Genomic DNA, 20,158 nt, shown 5'->3' on the forward strand with positions numbered 1-20,158 from the left:
ACTTACACTTTGATATAATGCCTTTTAAACCTCGTTCTTTCTCTGAGACATAACACATATGTACACACATAACACAAACATTATGAAAAAATAAATGAAATCCTGCTATCATAGCATTCTATAATTTGCTCTTCCTCACTTAGTATATTTTAAGTCAGTAAATACAAATCTACATACAATTTTTGATGACTTTCTGGGTACTATTCAACATGTGGATATATCAAAATTTATTCAACCTCTTACATTGTACATTTATTTCTAATATTTAATGACTATAAACAGTGTTGTAAAGAACTTTTAAACCCATCTTGGTGCACTTTTCCAATTATTATTTTATGATTAATTATCAGAGAAAATTGATCAATTTACTTTCCCACCTGTATCTCTAAACCTGGCTAACAATGGACATTTTTATTCTTTTTTTTTGTAATTTGATAGGTGAAAAATGGCATCCCGTGTAGTTTTGTTTGCATTTCAGATGACTAATTTTTTCATAATTACGGGCCATTTATATTTCTTCTCTTTTAATAGCCTCTTCCTTTTTTGGCTATTTTTATTTTGGAGTATTGGGTTTTTTTTTTTATGGAAGCAGAAGAGCTCTTTACATATTGTTGATAATAATTCTTTGTTACAGAGTTGCAAAATCTTTTTTCCAGTTTCCTCTTGCCTTTAGATCATACTTTTTTTGAAGCTCATTTGGGAGAATAGTCATGATAGGAAGAACATTCCAAAAGGAAAGAGTAATGAGAAATTTGCCCTTTAGATATAAAATGTATTATAAAGCTACCATCCTTAAAGTATTGTGGAACTGGCACAGGAACACACAGAAAGGTCACTGGATACAACTCAGAAACAGATCCAAGAATATATGAGTTCGGTAGGTGATGGTGGTGTGTGGATAGCTGGCTATTACAAAAATTATATTCGATTTCTTTCCCACTCCAGAATTTAAATGAATTCCAGATGGATTAAAAATGTAAAAAAATCTTAAAAAAACAAAATTAATCCTCTTGTTGTGGGCAGTAACCAAGAAAAAAAAAAATGTGCTTTGCCTACCTAAAAAACCCCAAGAAAACATTTTGCAACAAATACCCGAAAGGAAGTGTGCGAGTTAACCACGTGGAGGTAAGGAGAGGCTCGGAAGGGCACTCCAGGCTCAGGGAACCCGTTCGTGCAAAGGTCTGGAGGCTGAAAGACGGTAGCATGCCCACTGTAAAGAGAGCGTCAGAAATCGAACTTAGGGCGCACAAAACGGATCCGGGGCTGAGTCTAGGTCCGCCCCCACATGCCTTCTTAATTGTAAAATAGCACTTTTCCCATATATGGTACTTAATGTCTGTTCTGGTAGAATGACATGGGTCAGGGAAAACAGCTCGCCGGGCGGGGTGTCAGAAACCCGGACTTCCCCAGTCTGCTCCCGCCTGGCCTCGCCCTGGGTCAGGCAATGCGCCAAAATCCCGGCCGGGAGGCCTCTGCGAGTCTAATCCTCCTGATTGGACTCGCTCTGTGTCAATCCTCCTCCTGGAACCTGGCTGTTTGTTGGGCCCGCCCTAGGGGGCGGGGCTCCCGCCTAGGAAGCGCGGGGGAAGGTGGAGAGGGTGGAGGTGGGGGCGAATGGGGAGAATGAATTCCCACCCCTCTGGCCCCATAGGCTCCGCCCGCTGCCCTCCCACAGGTCAAGATGTCCGTCCATCATGACCAGAAGCGGGCTGGAGTGGGTGAGACAACTCGGGAGGCGGATTCGTCCCGCCAGGCTCCGCCCCGCAGCCGGCGCCCCGCTCGGAATGGGCCCGCGCGGAGAGGGCGGGGCGGGAAGGAGGCGAGGAGCCGAGCAGGGTGCGGTGAGGCGCGCATATCACCGCGGTTCCTGAGCAGGGCACCGAAGGCTGAGCGAGGCTGACCTGCTGCAGTTCCCCCCTCAGGCGCTCGCCCCACCCCGTAGTCGCCCGAGCGCTCGAGAAAGACCTCTTGGGAGAAGCAGCGCTTGTTCCCCGGGACAGATCCAGGTTCAGGTGAGCGAGCCCCACCGGCGGGTCCCGCCCCAAGCAGGCGGGCGGCTACGGGACGCGCGGCGTCTGAGGCAAGCGGGCCGACGTGTGGTTCTTGGCCTCCGCGCGGCCGGCGACCGGCGCGGGCGGGCGCGAACGCTGAGGGGCCGGTCCGGGGCACCGCATCCTTCGCTCCGGGAGGGTCTCCGGGACCTCTGCGCGGACGCTCGGGGAAGGCGCCGATGGAAGCGAGGCCTTGGGGAGCAGAGGAAGGCTTCGGGGCCGAGCGCTCCCCGGAAACCCTTCGTTCCCCCCGCCCCCTCCCGCTGGCGCACTCCGCCAGCCGGGCACCCGGGAGCCTCGACCTCCCCCTGCTGTCGGGGCACGCGCCCCGCCCTCGCCTCGCCCAGTGCCCAAGTTGGGCAAACTTTTTAACCCCTTCTGGGGAGCCTCTGTCCCTTGGACCTAGCCGCACGGGTGAGGGTAAGGTGGGAGGCTCGGGGCGGGGGCTCCTTTTGAAGTTGCCGGGCGTTTTCGAAACGGAGGTAACGGGTAGGCGGGGACCGTTTGGCAGCTGTCAGGGCGTCCTCCTGAGTCAGAATCGGACAGTCCTGCTGCAGACATTGCGCTCTGCTGTTTCACCCCTCCGCTCCGGACTTCCTCATTCGGCCGGCTGCGATCGTCTGGGCGAAGGAGGGGAACCGGGAGAGGTGCGGGTGGGTGCATGGGAAGGGGTACCCGGCGGAGACCGCGGCTCGAGGCAGGAAAGACTCCCCTCCTCCCCCACAGATCCTCATCCGTTGACTTTTGACTTCTGCTCCCCGGGAGAGGAAGGTCCGCACCAATGTCCGCGGGCCCGGCGCGCACCTGATTCCAGCGCACCTGTGGGCCGCCCCAGCAGGGCGGGGGCGGGGAAAGCTGGGCCCTGCTCCTCCAGGATCCGGCTTGGGCTATTGCATCGTTCCCGTTTGGGCCAGATCCGGGGTTTTCTACTTACCTCCCACCCCCACCCCGCCCCATTTGTCCCTGTGCAGGGTCCTCACCCCATGCTATCCTGGGGCCACGCCGAGGGCGGGACTGAATCCCCCCATCGCATGCCTCCCGAGAACCCCGGTGTCTCAAACAGGCCGAGTACCCTCCTGGACCAGGTTGCCGGCTGTTTTGAGGAGGGGGCAGGGCGAGCGTCGGGGCTGCTGTCTGCGGCCCCACCCAGCCGGTGTGGGGAGAAGGTTCCCGGGAAGTCCCAGGTCCTGGGGACCGGCGGTTCTCTCCGCTGGGCACTTGAGAGGCCCAGTCGCTTCTCGGTTCAGTGCACCCTTTCCTGGTTTAACAGGATTGCAAAGTAACTGTTGAGTAACTGTCGAAGGGGAAGAGGCTTAGCGCCTTCCTGCAACACTGTGGCCATTTCTGACTATCTAAGCCTGTAACCTCACCGAGTGCTTTATTCCCTTTTTGGTAAGGAGGGAGGCTGCCTTAAGGCCTATTTAGACAGTCACTTGATTAATATTAGTCAATTTATGTACAAGGCTGCTAGGGGTGGGGGAGGGTACACAGATGTGTAATTGAGCAAATATTTAACTGGCTTCTCTGTGCCAGGGACTCTGCCAGGTGGTAGGGGTGTGAGGTTGAGCAAGACCTGGCCCCTGCCCTGGGGCATCTAGGGGAGAGCTGAAACAAATCTGCAGATGACTCTAATGTGAGGCGAAGATGACAGAGACCACAGAAGGGTGCTGTGAGTCATGGGGATTGGGAGAAAGGAGCCAGCCTATCTGCGGGGGAACCCAGAGGCCTCTGCCCAGGGGCAGTTGACAGTCCTTAAGGGGAAATAGTGGCCCAGTGACTGAAATACAAAAGCAGCCTGTAATGAGTGTCCCAAGCAGGCCGCAGACAAAGGACTCGAGGAATTCTGAGAGGGGGCCACTACTGTCTGGGATGAGGAGGGAAGCCGCCCCCAGGAAGGAGGACGTTGCAGGTTTGGCAAACCGAGGCAAGCATTCAGTGTCGGGAAAGTGAGGACTCATTTAGTGGATAATTGAGGGGTAATTAAAAACATCAAGAGATTGCTCCATGTAATTTGAGAGCCGCTGTGCCCCCAGATGGCTGCAGGGTGACACTGAAAAGCTCTACTCTTCACATTCAGCAAGTCCCGGCAGTGCCCGTGGGCAGATCCAGGTGCTGGGATTGGCAGGCTCTGTTTGGGGAAGGGCAATCCAAGAGGTGCATCTGTGGGGCTCCTAGTCTGAAGGGCACATGAGGGTAGAGGAGAGAGAGGGGCAGGGCTTTTTGGGTTTTATTTTTTATTTTTAAACTTTTTAACCTAAGGGGTTGGAGATGGGACAACTTCCCTCTTACAGGATGAAGGACGCATGTTAATCACAGCCTGCCTCTTGCCCGTTTTTGCTCCAGAAAAAAACAAAACAGGGATCTGTTACGGCTTTTTAAAGGGAGAAAAGCACACTCAAAAAATGCTGCATTGTTGTGTTGCCTGGTGGAGGGTATTGCTAGAAGCCAGGCTAGCTGTGCTTTCTTCACTTCCTCTTCCAGCTAATCCTTCCATAAAGTACTTAAGACAGCCCTTACCAGCTTGACATCTTTATTTCAAAAGGAGAGGAGGGCTTGGCTGTTGTTTTCCTTTGAGCCTGGCCCTACCCTTCTCTTGGAGGGGGAGAAAGAGAAACCCAAGGCAAAGGGGAAAAAGAAAAAAAAAATCCATGCCTTGACAGCTTCCTCCCAAGCATCATGTTCCAAAAATATTTAGAATAACAAAATCTGTGTGTCTTCTTAATTAAACAAATGTCCTAATTTGCTGAGCATAAAACAGCATCTCTGCCCGCAGGGGCAGGAAGTGCATTTTCCCTTTGTGCAGCCTCAGAGAGTCACTGCCTCTCGGCTTTAACCCTTGGTGTGCTGAGCCCCTGGGCTTAAGCCCTCTGGTGACAATGGCATGGAACCCTGGCTGCCCCCTGGGAAGCAGTGAGCCTGTGACTTATGGAATCCCGTTCTTTAGAGCTGGGAAGAGTGGGGTCGTGAGCTTTGGTACTAGACAGAGTTCAGCTCCCGACCCTGCCACTTATATGACTGTAGGCAAGTCATGTCACCTCCCTGAGCCTCAGTGTCCTCATCTGTAATATGGGAATCATGGCACTTATCCTGCAGGGTTAGATGTAAGAACTAAAAGAAATAAAGTATATAAAGGGCCTGATATATAGTGACTATGTACGTTTTTAACTTAACTCCTGGGTTGTCAGGTGAGGAAACGGGAGGCGGGGTAGATGGATTTCCCGGCTCTTAGCGCAGTGCTCTTTGTACTTCTAAAAATGGTGTGCTTGTGTGTGTGCAGTGCTCATTGACCACGCCTGAGTGGTAAAAACACAGGTGCTTCCGGGTCCCATCTGCTGATGCTTTTGGATGCTCTTGGTGATGCGCTTGTGCTCACTAGCCTTGTTGCAGGGCCCTGGCCCAGGCAGAAGGTACACAAACTCACTGTGATTTTAGTTCTCAAACACGGTTTCCGTGATCTAGGAGAGAGCCAAGGGGTGACATGGAAAGAGCACTGGACTTAGTGTCTGGAGGCCTGGCTTCCGGCTCTGGCTCTGGTTTGGGGAACATTTGATTTTGGTAGAAGGTGCCATATCGCTCCGTAAAGGCATCATACCAGTTTATGTGTCCACCAGTTATACCTGAGAGGGCTTGGGAAACTGAAACACGCACTTTAATTTCTCCAAGATTAATTTTAATTTCTCCAAGATGCCCCAGTTTCTTAGGCCCTCTCATGCCCTGTTGGTGGGAGTCTAAGTTGTAACAACTCTCTTTTTAGGAGGTAGTTTGGCAATATCTGTCAAAGCATTATCTTTCTGGCTGATTTCTAGGAACTCACCCGGCAGATAAACGTGCAAAAGGAAATGTCCGAGGATATTCGTTGCAGCATCGTCATAAAAAAAGACAGGAAACAAGCCAACTGTCCATTAAGAGGGTCAGATAAATCATGGCACAGCTGTACAGTGGGAATCCTTGCAGCCCTTAAAAAAATGAGGCTGACCTATAGGTACCGATAGGCCATACTCTTCAAGATATATTGTAAGTGGATAAAACTAGAAGCAAAGTAGGATACATGTTGCTCCCTTTTGGGTGAAACAGGGTATGTCGCCTGGGCTCTATTCACGGAAAGCTACAGAAACCCGGGTAATAGTGGTTGTCTCTAGATAGGGCCCAGGAAGCTGAAGTCCGGGGTGAGCATTACTTTTTTCACTAAATGCCTTTTCACATGCGTTACCCTTAAATAGTCAAAAATTCAAAATTTCCTTAGTTTTATTATCTATACAAATAAGTGGTTGGCTGGCCAGTCTTAGAGGTCTCCTCTTTAAAATGCATTTTGCTCAGGATCCCAGATTGCACACTGAGTGCCTATTGTATGCAGGGAAGGAGGAAGAGTCTTAAAAATGGGCTGAATTGCTCTGTGGTTGGAACATTTTCGGGCCTGTTTTCTTCTCCATGATGTCATATTATCACCAGAGTAACCCCTTTAAACAAATGTCTACTCTGATCCACTCCCTCGTGTTCTGGAAAATGGTAGATGATTGCTTTTTCTCTGCAGTATGAGAAAAGGAAGCTTGCAAGATGTGTCTGGAAAGTATTTCAGGATGCCCCTTTGCCAGCTTTCCCACAATCCCCCTGGCTCCAAACGGTCCTCTTGTCCTTGCCTGGGGAGACCATCCTGACCAGAAGACCAGACCTTTATTCCCTTGGGTCCTCCTCATTTGGAAACTTGGGGTCATTGCACCCCACCCCGTCTCTGGTTGTCCCTCACACATCTGGCCTGTGGTTTTTATGTATTAGTAACATTGGAAAAGCCCCAATTCTTGAGAAAATGTGATCAGAGGGGTGTTTTGAATTGGACGGCCCCGATCCCCCTCTCAAGGAGGACTGCCTTAGTCTTGCATGATGTGGGCCCCGGAGAAGATGTAGGCTCTGCTCACCACCGCGTTGGTGCTTTCAGCCGGTGGAAGACCCCTTCAGGGTCTCGGGCAGGGCTGTGTCTCTCCCAGGCAGCCTGTAGGCCTCCTGGAAAGATGGTGTGAGTCACACATGAGTACCCAAAATGAGCCTGCGTCTAAAATGGGCCTGCCACCCCATGGGCGGGCGGTTTGAAGTCTGGATGCCAACCTGTATCTGCCCCCTCTGCCTGCACCTGCCCCTCAGGCTTTGAGGGCACCAGATATTTGGGGAGCTGCCCCCTTGCGTCTGATGCGGGTCTCTTTAAAAAGTAACTGAGGCAGGCAGGCAGGCAGGCAGGCTGCTGTTGGAATTTCTCAGGCCCCCATTCTGCTGACTGGTTTCTCCAGCCTGAGGTGATTCAGCACCCAGGATGGGACACAGCACACCCTGGCCTGGGCAGGTGGGCCCAGAGAAGGCTCCTGGCCGACCTTTGGCTGAGGGCGAGGCCGTGTGGGGAGTTTCTCCTCAGCCTGACTCTCAGGTTCTCACAGCGTTTCTCAGGTTCTCACAGCCGTGCCTTCAGCAGCTGTCTTCATCTCTAGCCTGGTGGGGAAGCCTCCTGCTGTGGCTGGAGGGAACCTTGCAGGGCCTTCTGGAAGTTGCCACTGAAGGGTATGGCTTCCTTCCTGGGCAGGTTGGGCTGTGGCCTGCAGGGAAGTTGAAGGTGCAACTGACCCTCCCCCCGCCTGCAGGTCACTTCCTTGGGGCCTCTCAGAGTTCCTTGGTCCTTATGGTCCTTACCGTGTTGCCCAGAGGACCAGGAGTCCTCCAGGGGAGGTCCCTCTCTCCCTCTCTCACCTCCGTGGACGTTATTTTGGGAACTTCCATCTCAGGTTTTCTTTTCCTTTCATTTAACTCTAATACTGAATGATGCCCCTCTTAAAAGGAAAATCAACAGCGACAGGACAGTCCTCCCTACTGAATTTGCTTAGGATTATAGAATGTCTGAGCTGGAAGGGGTCTTGGGGATAGCGTAATTTTTGCCGCCTCCCCCCGCAATTAGAGGAGTGAGTCGCCCAAGCTCATTCTGTGAGTTGGTAGAAGAAATCTCTGGCCCCTGGTTTCCCTCAACCCCAGTGCCTTTCTCTCAAAATCATGTGGCCTCGCTTAAAAGTGTTTTTGAGCTGTTATCATGCCTTTCCTCAACTTTATGCACTGTTTAGCCCAGCAACACGTACTTAGCTCCTTTAATCTTCCCTCAAGAGTCTGTTTTTCCACACCCTTAATCTTTTTCTTTTTTGGGGTTGGGGGGGAGGGGCCCAAGGGTTAAGAAATGGGGTGGGAAGTGTTTCGGGTTTCTCTGAACTTCTTCCAGTTGGACAGTTCCACTTGGGCTGGAAGTTCCTGCAGCTCAAAAATCAATATTTCACATGGGGCAGCGCCAGGCAGCGAGCGGGTGGGCCACTCAGAGAGCCACTCTAGCTTTCCACGGTCCTTCAGCCAGTCCTGGTTTCTAGTAATTTTAAGTCACTTAACGTCTTGGGTGATCGCTGTGTTGTATCTTTGATACAAAACCCATGTAGAGGGAACCAAACCAGGGCTTTGGGATCTGGTGGAGCTAAGACCACCTCCCACTGTTAGGCTGGAGCCTCAGTTTCCTCATCGGCCACGTGGAGATGTCGCTTTTGTAGGCTTGTTGTAATTTACATATAAATATATGCCAAGTGGGCCAGTTCTTGTCCTCCTCCTCTTCCTCCCTTTTGCAGGTCGTCACCAACATCCTCTGTTCTCCGGTGTTTAGAGATGTATGTTCAGGTTTTAAAGATTTTGAATTTGCGCAACAAGCCCGTCCCTTGATGGCAAGGTGCGGTGAGATGACTGAGGAACCTACGAAAAGATTCCCTGGGCTTGGAGGCTGAGGTTTTCCAGGCCTGCAGCCTTTGCATTCTTTTCCCCAGACCATACAGTTCAACTGGTGACTGATCTGAGTCGGTTTAAGCATTTTAAAAAAGCAATTATAAAGCTGCCAGGGCACCTTTTTTTCGAGTTGTCTATGTTCAAAAGCCGCCACATTTCCTGTGTTTTGCATTAAGTCACAGGGCTGGAGAAGGCAGCTTCCTGTCTGATAAACATAAAGACGAGGCATTTGGAACCATTTGGGTGACTTAATCTAACTGGGCTGGAATGGAGGAGAAGGTTTTAGACCCCACTGAACTGAGAGGTCAGAGGCGGGGTCTTTTTTCATCTCTCCATCCCCAGTTTCTCGCCAGCGCCGGGCATAAACTTGACCTCTCATCTTTGTTGCACGAGTGGAGTTCAGGTCTCACTGGTACCTGTGCCCGTAAGCCTGGGGACGCGGAGGCCCAGGCAGCCAAAGCTCTAGATTGCCAGTTAGTGATCTCTCCATTTCATAAAAAGCGGATGCTCGGTACTTGTCTGGAAATCTCTGGGGTAAGACAGTTGGTGGCACGGAGCTATTTTAAAGTTTTTGTCTATTTTTTAATATTGAAGAGCCAACTGTTGGGTATTGATCCCAAATTTCTTGGCCAAGTCAGTCATCAAAGATGCCTTGGGCTCCTGCTGTGCGGCCTGCCCTGTGCTGGGCCTGCTGGGGCTTCAGTGGGGACGAAGGCAGAGAGCCCATCCCTGGCCTCAGGAGCCTTACCCTTTATTAGGGAGTTGGGACACTGGGACAGAGACTTGGGACATGAGGCAGCCCGTGCCACCCTGAGTGAGCAGGGATTTCTGGGCATCTCGAGCCAGCTTCCTGGAGGCTAGGATCACCTGGGAGGAGGAGGGAAGATGAGGAAGGTGGGCGAGGAAGGAAGGAAGAGGCTCTGGTGGAGGGACACTGGCCTGGTAATCAGGATATCTAGGTTGAAGTCCCAGCTCTGCCCGTAATAGTAATAACAATAAGAGTTAAATTTTACTGACCACTTGCTAGGTACCAGGTGCTGTGCTAGTGCTTTTACATGAATTCTCTCATTTAATTCATTCCCAGGAGGTAGGAAGTTAATCCCCATTTTACAGATGAGGAGACTGAGGAGGGATTCAGACTCAGGCGCTCTGACCCCTGTGTGTCCTTACAGATGCCCTTCTCTCCTGGGCTTGCCTGTGCTCACTTGGCAGTGAGGGGTTGGGCTGGTCCCTGAGTCCTCCTTCCTCGCCAGTGGCCGAGAATTAATGAAAAGAGTAGAGCTTTGGGCCGGGGCAGAATGGGGCTCCTCATCCCTAGTGCGGTTGGCTGTTTGGAGCGAGGTTACCAGTTCGATAGTGTTGCCTTGGCTACTGACTTCACCTTTAACCTCAACCGACCATTTTTCAAATGTGTGTGTGTTTTGTCCTAAGGGAGGGCAGCGTAAATCCCGGCTGCCGTGCCTGCCTGCTGTTGGCGGGGCCCTGGCTGGTCCTCACTGGGAGCCAGAGGGCCCGCCACCGTCTCCACAGTGGGCTCTTCTTGACATCAGCCCACTTGCAGACTTGCATTCCTTCCTGCTTCATTTGTCCATCTGTCTATCATCATTCAGTAACCACTCCTCAGAGCTTTACAGTAAATGCTGGGTGCTTGCCTGGGTGCTGGGAATAAGGAGGGGAAGGAATCAGGGGCCCTTGTTTCCAGGAGCTGTTGGTGTCCCACCAGAGTGCTGGGGGCCCAGGGGGATCTGAGAAGGCTTCCTGGAGGAGGCAGCATCTGAGCTGATTGCAAGGTAGGGACGTGGCACAGCACGTCCAGGGAACAGGGCTGGGACCTTGTTCATTCACTCAGACTTCGCTGGAGCTTTGTAAGGGTGATGCAGGTGGCCAAGGCCCTCTGAGTCACCCTGGGCTAGTAAAAGATTTCTTCTCCTCCTTAGTGGCTCCAGGCCCTGGCTCCATCTCAAAGCCCCTTAAGCAGCCCAAATGGCCCATTAAGGTCTGCTTCCCTGTGCCGTTTCCTGGGAACTGTGGCAGTATGGGATTCCACTCCCAGGCCCTTAACCTCTGGGTGGCTGCTGGGAATTCTGCCTGTGCCCTCTGGTTATGTGGTCAGCAAGCACACTGTTCCCAGCTGAAGGATTTGGGCTGAGATTTTTCATGGAGTGTTGAGAAAGACAATTGTTCCTGGAATAGGTTCCCTGTTTTTAAAAAATTAATTTATTTTTGGCTGCGTTGGGTCTTCGTTGCCGTGTGCGGGCTTTCTCTAGTTGCGGCGAGCGGGGCTACTCTTCGTTGCAGTGCGCAGGCTTCTCATTCTTGTGGCTTCTCTTGTTGCAGAGCACAGGCTCTAGGCGCGCGGGCTTCAGTAGTTGTGGCTCGCGGGCTCCAGAGCGCAGGCTCAGTGGTCGTGGCGCACGGGCTTAGTTGCTCCGCGGCATGTGGGATCTTCCCGGACCAGGGCTCGAACTTGTGTCCCCTGCGTGGGCAGGCGGATTCTTAACTACTGCACCACCAGGGAAGCCCCTAGTTTCCCTTTTTAAAGTAAAAGAAAAGCGGGGAGGGGAGGTTTGTTTATAGCACAAACAATATAATAACAAACCTGGCAAGAAGCAAATTTGCCCTTCATTCCATCCACTGTTTGCATTTTTCTGGGTTTCCTGTCCATATACTTGCATATTTTACAAAATTAAAGCTAAAATTAAATATTAAATTAGATACCGTCGTGTGTTCTGACTACTCAGTGCTGTAATATAAAGTTTCCTATGTTGCAGCAGTTTCCACAGTTATTATTTTAATGGCTATGTTATGGTCCACAGTGGGAAAGAACCATTATTGACTTTGCCAGAAAGTTCCATGGGTTTTATTGAGTCTTTTGGAAATTCATTCATGCAGCAAATACAGAAACTGCTGGGTGGTTAGGATGTAGATGAATGAGACATCCCAGATCCTGCCCTCAGGGGACTCACAGTCTATACCGAGGGAAGAATCACTTCACTTGGGTGTCGTGGGTTGTGATGGTGGTGAGCCCTGGAGAAAGTGGCAGCTTAGACGCCCTGGTAGAGTTGATGGAAAACAGGTAAAACCACTTTGTCATCAGTGGTGAGAAAGCACAGGAACATGGACCTGGGAGATCTTTTTGGGCTCACTGGAGGAAGATCTTTATGCCCTCCCTCCCCGAGTGGTTGGTTCATGCAGGTCTGGACCAGAAAATGCCCGGGGTGGGGTGGCGGTGGGCGGTAGTGAGGGACAGCGGCTCGGAGGGACCATGTCAGTGGGGAGGTGGGGGGTCCTGGCCCTCCTGAGGGAGGCCCCTTGGTGACCACGGTGGGAGGCGGCCAAGGGTGGGGACAGCAGGGGTGTGCGGTGGGGACGTCTGAGAACCGTCCAAAGCCAGGCAGGCCCCTTGGGCTGTGCTGTGGCTCCTGCCTCTGGGGAAGGAACCAACTGTAGCAACAAATTGCAACAGTGTAGTTTTGTTGTAAAGAGGAAGTTGCAGAATCCTAGTGGCTGCTTTTGAGCAGACAGATCTTTACAACAGTAAAGGAGTTTTGGGGGGCGGGGCAGGGCTGGGTGTGAGGGGAGAAGGCAGGTGGTCAAGGGCCTAGAAACTGGGCTACAGTGTCTTTGCTCTGGTGTTTTCCTTCATTCCAGATTAATGGCTTCCTTGCCAAGGCTTCTTCCCTCTTTCCAGCTGCCCACTGCCCCTGTCCCCCAGCCCCAGCTTCTGGCTCAAGGCAGCCTGGCCTGAATGCTGCAGTCTTCCTAGAGCACAGGAGAGAAGCCAGCCCCATCCCCGTACCCGCGCACCGAGGGAGTGAGAGGGAATGAGAGGGCCAGGGCGGGACGTGGTCACTGGGACACCGCCGTGGTTCTGTCTGTTTCAGGTTTTGCCGACCTCATCGGGTCCCCTCTCCAGGCTGCAGCGGCGGTTTGGATCAGTACCAGGTCCGCAGGGTTGAGGTTTGAGTAGGAGAACTCTGTCGTGGTCCTCAGTGTGCTCCCCCCCTCCATCAAATACACACTCAAAAAACCAAAAACAGGGCTTCCCTGGTGGCGCAGTGGTTGGGAGTCCGCCTGCCGATGCAGGGGACACGGGTTCGTGCCCCGGTCTGGGAAGATCCCACATGCCGCGGAGCGGCTGGGCCCGTGAGCCATGGCCACTGAGCCTGCGCGTCCGGAGGAGCCTGTGTTCCGCAACGGGAGAGGCCACAACAGTGAGAGGCCCGTGTACCACCAAAAAAAAAAAAAAAAAAAAAAACCCAAAAACAAACCCTAAACCTCACCTAACCTTATTTTTTACATATTGACTTTAAATTAGTAATGAGAATAAACCATTTACTGGGGATTTCAGCACTTAGTAGATTAATGTTCCCTGGTGGTCAAGGTGAGGTCCAGTGTGTATCTTTTTTAAATCTCCTGTCACCTTATTTACACTACTGTTTGGCGGTGATTATAGACTAGAGGTTATCTTTGAATTTATACTATTTAAAATTATTTACCAGCTTTTATATTGGAGGAATAGAGAATTAGATAAAGCAGAAGGAGGAGGCAGCGGGGCGTGGGGAAGGGAGTGGGCGACTCTAGAAGTGGCAGCTGGGTTTAAATCCCATTTTCACTCAGTTTATTTATTCATTAAATATGTATCAAATGCTGGCTGTGTGCTAGAGACTGTTTCAGTGCTGGGGATACATGACTGGATAAAAGTAACCAAAGTCTGCGGTTGACATTCCAGTGGGGAGAAGCAGACAGCAGCCAGCCAAACAGGCTCACCGTGGCAGGTCAGGGTGGTGGTCATGCTGTAGAGAATGATGGTCAGGTGAAGGCATGTACAGAGCAGCACAGACGGGGCTGCTTAAACAACAGAAATTTATTTCTCACAGTTCTGGAGGCTGGAAGTCCAAGATCACAGTGTCTGCAGGATTGGTTTCTGCTGAGGTCTCTCTCCTTGGCTTGCAGGTGGCCGCCCTCTTGCAGCCTCTTCTCTCAGTCTTCCCTCTTTGCACACATCCCTGCTGTGTCCCTGTGTCCAACCCCCCTCCTCTTACTAGGACACCAGTCAGATTGGATTAGGGCCCACCCTCATGGTCTCATTTTCACCTAAATACCTCTTTAAAGACCCTCTCTCCAAATACAATCACATTCTGAGGTTCTGGGGGTGAAGGCTGCAGTATGTGAATTTGGGGGGCAGAGTGCAGACCATAAGAGGGGAGAGGGGAGTGGGTATGTGTCAGTGTCAGAGGAGGCCTCTCTAACCCAGGGACACTCTATCGGTCCCTCTAGGACTTCTCTCTACTTCACCAGTTGTTCCTTTAACTGCTTCGAGCCCCAGTTTGCTCACCTGTAAAATCTGGTTAATAAAACCCACCTCTTGGTGTCCTTTGGGCAGCTAAAGTGTGGAAGTCACTCCGTGCACTGTCTGGTTCATGGGGGACCCCCAGTAAATGTGTCCCCATACCCTCTCCTGCCCCCCGCCTGCCCTTGGTTCACAGAGCGCCTTTTCCTTCTGTCTTCTTTCATCCTCTCTGCTCCTGAGTTCCACTCGTGGACCTCAAAGTGCCGCAGTAACCAGGCCCCCAGAGTGGACCAGGGATGGACAGTTCTTAGGTCGCTCTGCCTTCCTCACCGGGGTGATGGCATCCCCTGCCCATTCTTGCGGAGCAAGTGTTCTTGGAGATGACTTGTCCCCTCTGAGGAGCCATAAACACTGCTTTTACGTGAGCAAGAGGAAACGCTTGCAGAAAACTCGTGCAGGACTAGAAAATCCCAGTTGCTGGCCGAAGTGTTGGGTGGCTGCCTGCCAGGGAGAGCTTCCCTTGCTCTGTCAGCACCTACGCCCCCCCACTGGTTTCTGTCTTAGCCCTTCTCGACCCTACTTGCTGGTGTCCCTGCCCTATTAGAGGAGTTGTCACTGGAACCCTTGCACTGTATGTGGCCCACTGTGAGCACTTAATACATGCTTCAGAGAGGGGTGAATATATTCATCCCGGAGCGTGAGACAAACAGACCTGGTTCAGCATGAGCGCTGTCACTTAGCTCTGTGGGACCTTGGGTAGATGGCTTTATTTCTTTGGGGTCTGAGGTTTAACCACTGTGCCATGGTTCTGTCTGGTACTTGTGTAAATAGGCAGGGGACTTGGAGTCAGACCCTCTGTCCTAATTCGGATTCTTCCCTGTGCCAGCTCTTGGACCTTGGAGGAGTCATGCATCGTTTCTGTGCATGTGTTTCCTTGTCTGTGGAACGGGGAAAATAACTACCATGAGCGTTTTGGTGCTCAATGAAGTTTAGCTTTATTGTTCATTTGTTTTATTTACATACAGTTTCTCCAGCGTAGTGCCAGGCTGTCTATTATAAATATATCTATTTTATCCATTTTTAACAAACCGATCTTCATGTACTTTTTCTATCACTGTGAAGTTTGAAGTCACTCTCAGTTTACTGCTGTTGAAGTCTCCCAATCCCACGAGGGTGGCGGTATCGATGTTCCCATTTTAGAGCTGGGAAAATTGAGGTTCAAAGAGCCTAAGTGCCTCACCCCAGGTAGCACGGGAGAGGTCTCAGGTCCTCTCCCCGCTCCTCTAATTTTCAGGCCAGTGATTTTCCATATCTGCTTCCATTGCCTCTCCTGCCCTCTCATCCCACTTAACCCTTTAAGTGGTTAAGCTGGGGGCTTGTAGACTTTCACGCTTTTGTACACAACCTTAATGCACTGGTTGTTGGCCCGGTGCCTCCCTGGCTTATGGTGCCAGGTGTGAAATACAGCCTTCCCTGCTCCACTGGAGACACACATCCGTGGGCGGCAGGTGCGGGTGGGCGGCCAGGTGTGTGAGATGGGCTCAGCTTGGCTCCTGCAGGGAATCTTAGCTGTTCCCCCTCAGCCTTCCAGCACTGCTCCTGCCTCCTAGCTGCCTCCTGGCCGCCTCCTAGCCCACCAGCCTGCCTTCTGCCCAGAGCTGGGCCCGCTGCCCGCCAACCATCTCCTGCGCCTGCCAGGGTGTGGAGGAAGTGGCTGTGTTGCACCGAGCGCTCATGAAAAATGCCTCATCACGGGATTAATCACGGGCCGCCGAGCCCGGTGGAATTCCCAAGGCCCCGTCCTCACTGTGGCTTCTCACCTCCCTCCAAACCTACCTGGAGCTGGTTCTGCCCACTTGCTGGCTGGCACTTGAAACCTCACATCAGGGAGGAAGGAACAGACAGTGGCCTCCAAGGCCGAGACTGAAGATGCAGCACGGCAACGTCCCTCCCAGCCTCTTACCAGCCAGGTGCCCTGGAGCCCGGTTGTCCTCAAATTGCGGACACGCTGGGGACACTGGGCCGAGGGCTCTTCCGGGTTGCAAACCCCCGTGTGCAGATCTTCACAGTCTACACACCTAGGGCAGACCAGTGCGACAGAGGCTGAAAAAGGATGGCTCTCTTCCCCTTTAAGACAAGTCTCAGGCTTTAGGTATCCTTAGGTTGAAATAGCCAAGCCCCCTTCCCCTTGTGGCTTTCAGACAAGAATCTGAAGAATGTGATACTCCATTGAGGACCTGAGCATGATCAGGGGCTGGGGCAGGATTCTAGGCCCTTCAGGGGACTTTAGCCTGCCGCCTTTGTGCTCCTGGACCTGGACATTCCAAACTGGTTGTGGTCGGGAGTGTGAACCACAGGCCTGTTAAATTCTTGCCTCCTCAGTGGGATCCGCAGTGGACAGCTGGGAGGGGCGGGGAGGGAAACCTCCCCCTTCTGACAAGCTCATCTTAGAGAAATCGGATTAAAGGAGTTTGCAGGTGAAATTTGCCTGATGCGAGGGGGGCTTGCGTCGGCCGCTTGGGTGCTGGGTGGCAGGGAAGGCTGTGGGCCGTCCCCTTCCTGACCCATTGCTGACGGCCGCTCACCAGGTCTTCTCACCAGCCTTACCTACTGCTCTGTGCCTTCGCTGCCTCTCTGCATGTTTAGAGCCTGCTGGGTAGGCGCAGACCCCACGGTACAGGCAACGGCAGCTACTACTTGCGCCCTGGAGCAAGTCACCGAAGCACCCTGGGCTTTGGTTTCCTCATCTGCAAAGCAGGACACTAACAGAACCTACGTCTGCGTTGTCGTGTGCAGTAGTGAGGTCTCACGTGAGAAGCACCCAGAACTAAGTGTCAGCATGGTCCTGTACTCTGGGCTTTGTGATTCCTGTACAGATGAAGAAAAGGAGGTGCAGAATGGTTAAATTATGTTCCCAGGACTTTCCTCATGGTGCAGTGGTTAAGAATCCACCTGCCAGAGCAGGGGACAGGGGTTCGAGCCCTGGTCCGGGAAGATCCCACGTGCCGCGGAGCAACTAAGCCCGTGTGCCACAACTACAGAGCCTGCGCTCTAGAGCCTGCAAACCACAGCTACTGAGCCCACGTGCCACAATTACTGAAGCCCACGCGCCTAGAGCCTGTGACCTGCAAGAAGAGAAGCCACTGCATGAGAAGCCCGCGCACCACAACGAAGAGTAACCTCTGCTCACCGCAACTAGAGAAAGCCTGCGTGCAGCAACGAAGACCCAACATAGCCAAAAATAAATTAAAAAAAAAAATTATGTTCCCAGAATCCTCAGCCAGTGAACGGAGACTCCAGTGCCCACATCCAGGTTGGCCGGATGTGTCCCATCCTGCGCTGATCCCACAGCCTCTGTGGGGTGTGTATGCACACGTCTGCGTGTGCACGTCTGTGTGTGGGGGAGGGGAGGCTCCGCCCAGGGCAGGCTGGTGTGGCCGCATCTGGCCGCTCCCTAAGGCAGGGGCCACCACCGCTTCTCTCACGCAGCTTCAGCCTTGGCCCCTCTGGGACCAGCCTGTGGCCCGGGCAAAGGAATGATTCTCAGCGGGTGGTTAAATAAGCAGCGGCCAGGTTTCTGGTGACAGATGTAGTGAGGTCATCCCTGCGTCCAGGCTCCCTGCTCAAGGACAGCTGGGCTGGCCAACCTTTCAGACACGGGTGCTACCACACTATGCTCTAGGAGCTGTCATTTAATTTTTTTGTAAAGTGTGAAATAAGTGGGTTTTATCTTCACCCCGTGCGTGGCTCGTATTTGGGTCATTTTCTCCCGGGAGGGTGAAGGCTCTGGGATGCTGCTTGTCCAGCCTGGCTTCTCTGGAGAGCTTGGCTCTGCCCGCCCTCCAGCGTGTGTGCCCAGGCCTGGCTCCGTGCTGGCTCAGTGGTGAACAGGCCCAAGGGATGGAAACGAAAGAGAGACAGTTTGCCGTCCAGCTTTGGATTTTTTGTTTCTGCTGTCCAGAGTGATCAGAGCAGCCCAGGGGACGTGGCCTCCTGCTCTCACCATCCCAGGTCCTCTGCTTCCCATGCAAACTCTCACTATTGGGCCATCCGACCGCAGCCCTGCTCCCTTGGACCCATTTTGTGAGATCCTCTGGATGCTTAACCCTCTGGAGGATGATGAAGGAAGAAAACCCTCTGAAGTCAGTTCACGTTGCCTTGGTGGAGAAGGAGGCCACTCCAGTGCCCCTTTGCCTTTGAGCTGGTAACCAGGGGGCTCCTAAAAGTCCGTGGACTGTACTTGAGGGTCTCTGTGACCCCCTAAGGTGGTACACAGAGGGTTCACAGCCTCCAACCAATTCTCAAAGGGGTCTTTGATGGCTGGAAGTGTTAAAAACCGCTGATCTAGAGAAATGGGGACTTTGGGTTTCCTGTTTATAGAGAGTGTGTGTGTGTGTGTGTCTGTGTATAAACAGATGTGCAGAGGCATATCTGTTTATACACAGACACACAGAGACACACACAGACACACACACACAGGCTATATCAGGCAGGAGGGTCTGCTCATTATAGGGTTAGGTGACATTGTCCCAAGGATATAAATGTGTGGAGAGCACCCTTCCTGGGGTGGTGGGCTTTTCCTCTCCTATCTCATCTGTATTAAGCCTTTAATATAGCACTTCTGGGCATCTCTTCAGTGTGGGGCTAGGCCTGGAGCTTTGAGTGGTGATGTTTTGATAGTAGTGGATTTGATCTGTTTTTACTCTGCATACAGGAGAAACTGGGCTTTCTTTCTGTCCTTGTGATTTTCCACCTGGGCTCCAGGTCCTCAAAAGATGTTTCCTAAGCCCCCAGATCCAGACAGGTCACTTCACCTCCCTGAGCATCGGTCTCCCTCTTTTTTAAGGGGGACAGTGGGGAGCAGGGAATGGGACAGGGGCCGTAGGATACCTGCCATGGCTTTACTGAGGGTGTCGGGATCAAATGATGGGAGCAGCGGGGGACGAACAGTCCAGCCCATGTCAGGTGACTGGGCTGCTACAGCTGCCATCTTACGTGCTGGAGGTTTGACACCGCCTCCCACCGCTGCGCCCCCCCCCCCCCCCCCCGCCCCAGCCTTGCTTTGGCTTTGGACTTAACTTTTGCTTGTGAACTTCACTCTGTGTGATCTTGGGCAAGTCGCTGGCCTAGTCTGAGACTCACATACCCAGTGAAGGCTGAGGTCCGATGGGTGTTTCTCAGGCTGTCAGTTGAGACTCACTGGTGGGTTGTGAGATTACTGGTGGCAACCAGTAGTTTTAGGAATTAAATAGACTCGAGTGGAAAATATCAGAGTGCATAGTGTGCACATATCATTTTGCGAAGCTTCTGTTTGACACATTTGCGTATTTGCCATAAAAAGCTTTTAAATAATTTTTTTCTACTTCGACTTGAGAGTTTTAAAAAAGTGTTGGCGCCCCCAGGATGAGATGCTTCTTGCGGGGGGCTGGGTGGGGTGGGGTCTTTCAGCCCTGACTTGTGTGGTTCCTGCCGACAGGTCTGAGCCGAGCTGGGTCTCCTCCACCACTGCAGCTGAGCCTGTAAATGGAGCTCCCTGCAGGATCAAACTCTTTAACTAAAGTTCTTCACAAAATTCTGGGAAGTGAGCTACATTCCTGGGGTGGAATAAATCATGCTGAGTGAGGCTAGGCAGGATGTGACTTCAAACCCCTCGAAGTGGGCTTTGTGAAGGCGGCATTTGTGACTGACTCATTATGAGCTAGCTCAGCGGTGACACAAACTCCTTGAGAGAAGAGGCAAGACCGTCCGGGAGGGGCACCGGCGGGCCCGGGGCGCCACCAAGCACCGCTCCTCCCTTAGCTCATTTTGGTTCCCACAACAGTCCTGTGAGTTGAGCCGTGCTCTGACCGCATTGCAGAGATGGGGCTGTCAGCTCTCCGCTGGGGGCTGCACAGCTCCACGCCCTCCTGTCCTCCCAGCTGTCCCGGGGAGTGGGGGGGGGCAGCTGGTAGTATCTCCAGTTGATGCATGGAGAAACCGAGGCCTAGGGGCCCAGTCAACCTGGCCCAGTTTGTTCTGTTAGTAA

General features: G+C 52.4%; 1 protein-coding gene across 1 annotated transcript in view; it reads left to right on the forward strand.

The window, feature by feature from the left end:
* The first annotated feature begins 1,804 nt into the window (after nucleotides 1-1,804).
* The window catches only part of MYH9 (myosin heavy chain 9), a 94,114-nt gene continuing 75,760 nt past the window's right edge, over nucleotides 1,805-20,158 (forward strand). The window contains exon 1 of the mRNA XM_060111699.1: nucleotides 1,805-2,012. The gene's annotated coding sequence lies outside the window, so the exon portion shown is untranslated. The remainder of the gene's footprint in view (nucleotides 2,013-20,158) is intronic.

Source organism: Mesoplodon densirostris, chromosome 11, assembly GCF_025265405.1.
Source record: "Mesoplodon densirostris isolate mMesDen1 chromosome 11, mMesDen1 primary haplotype, whole genome shotgun sequence".
Taxonomy (NCBI): domain Eukaryota; kingdom Metazoa; phylum Chordata; class Mammalia; order Artiodactyla; family Ziphiidae; genus Mesoplodon; species Mesoplodon densirostris.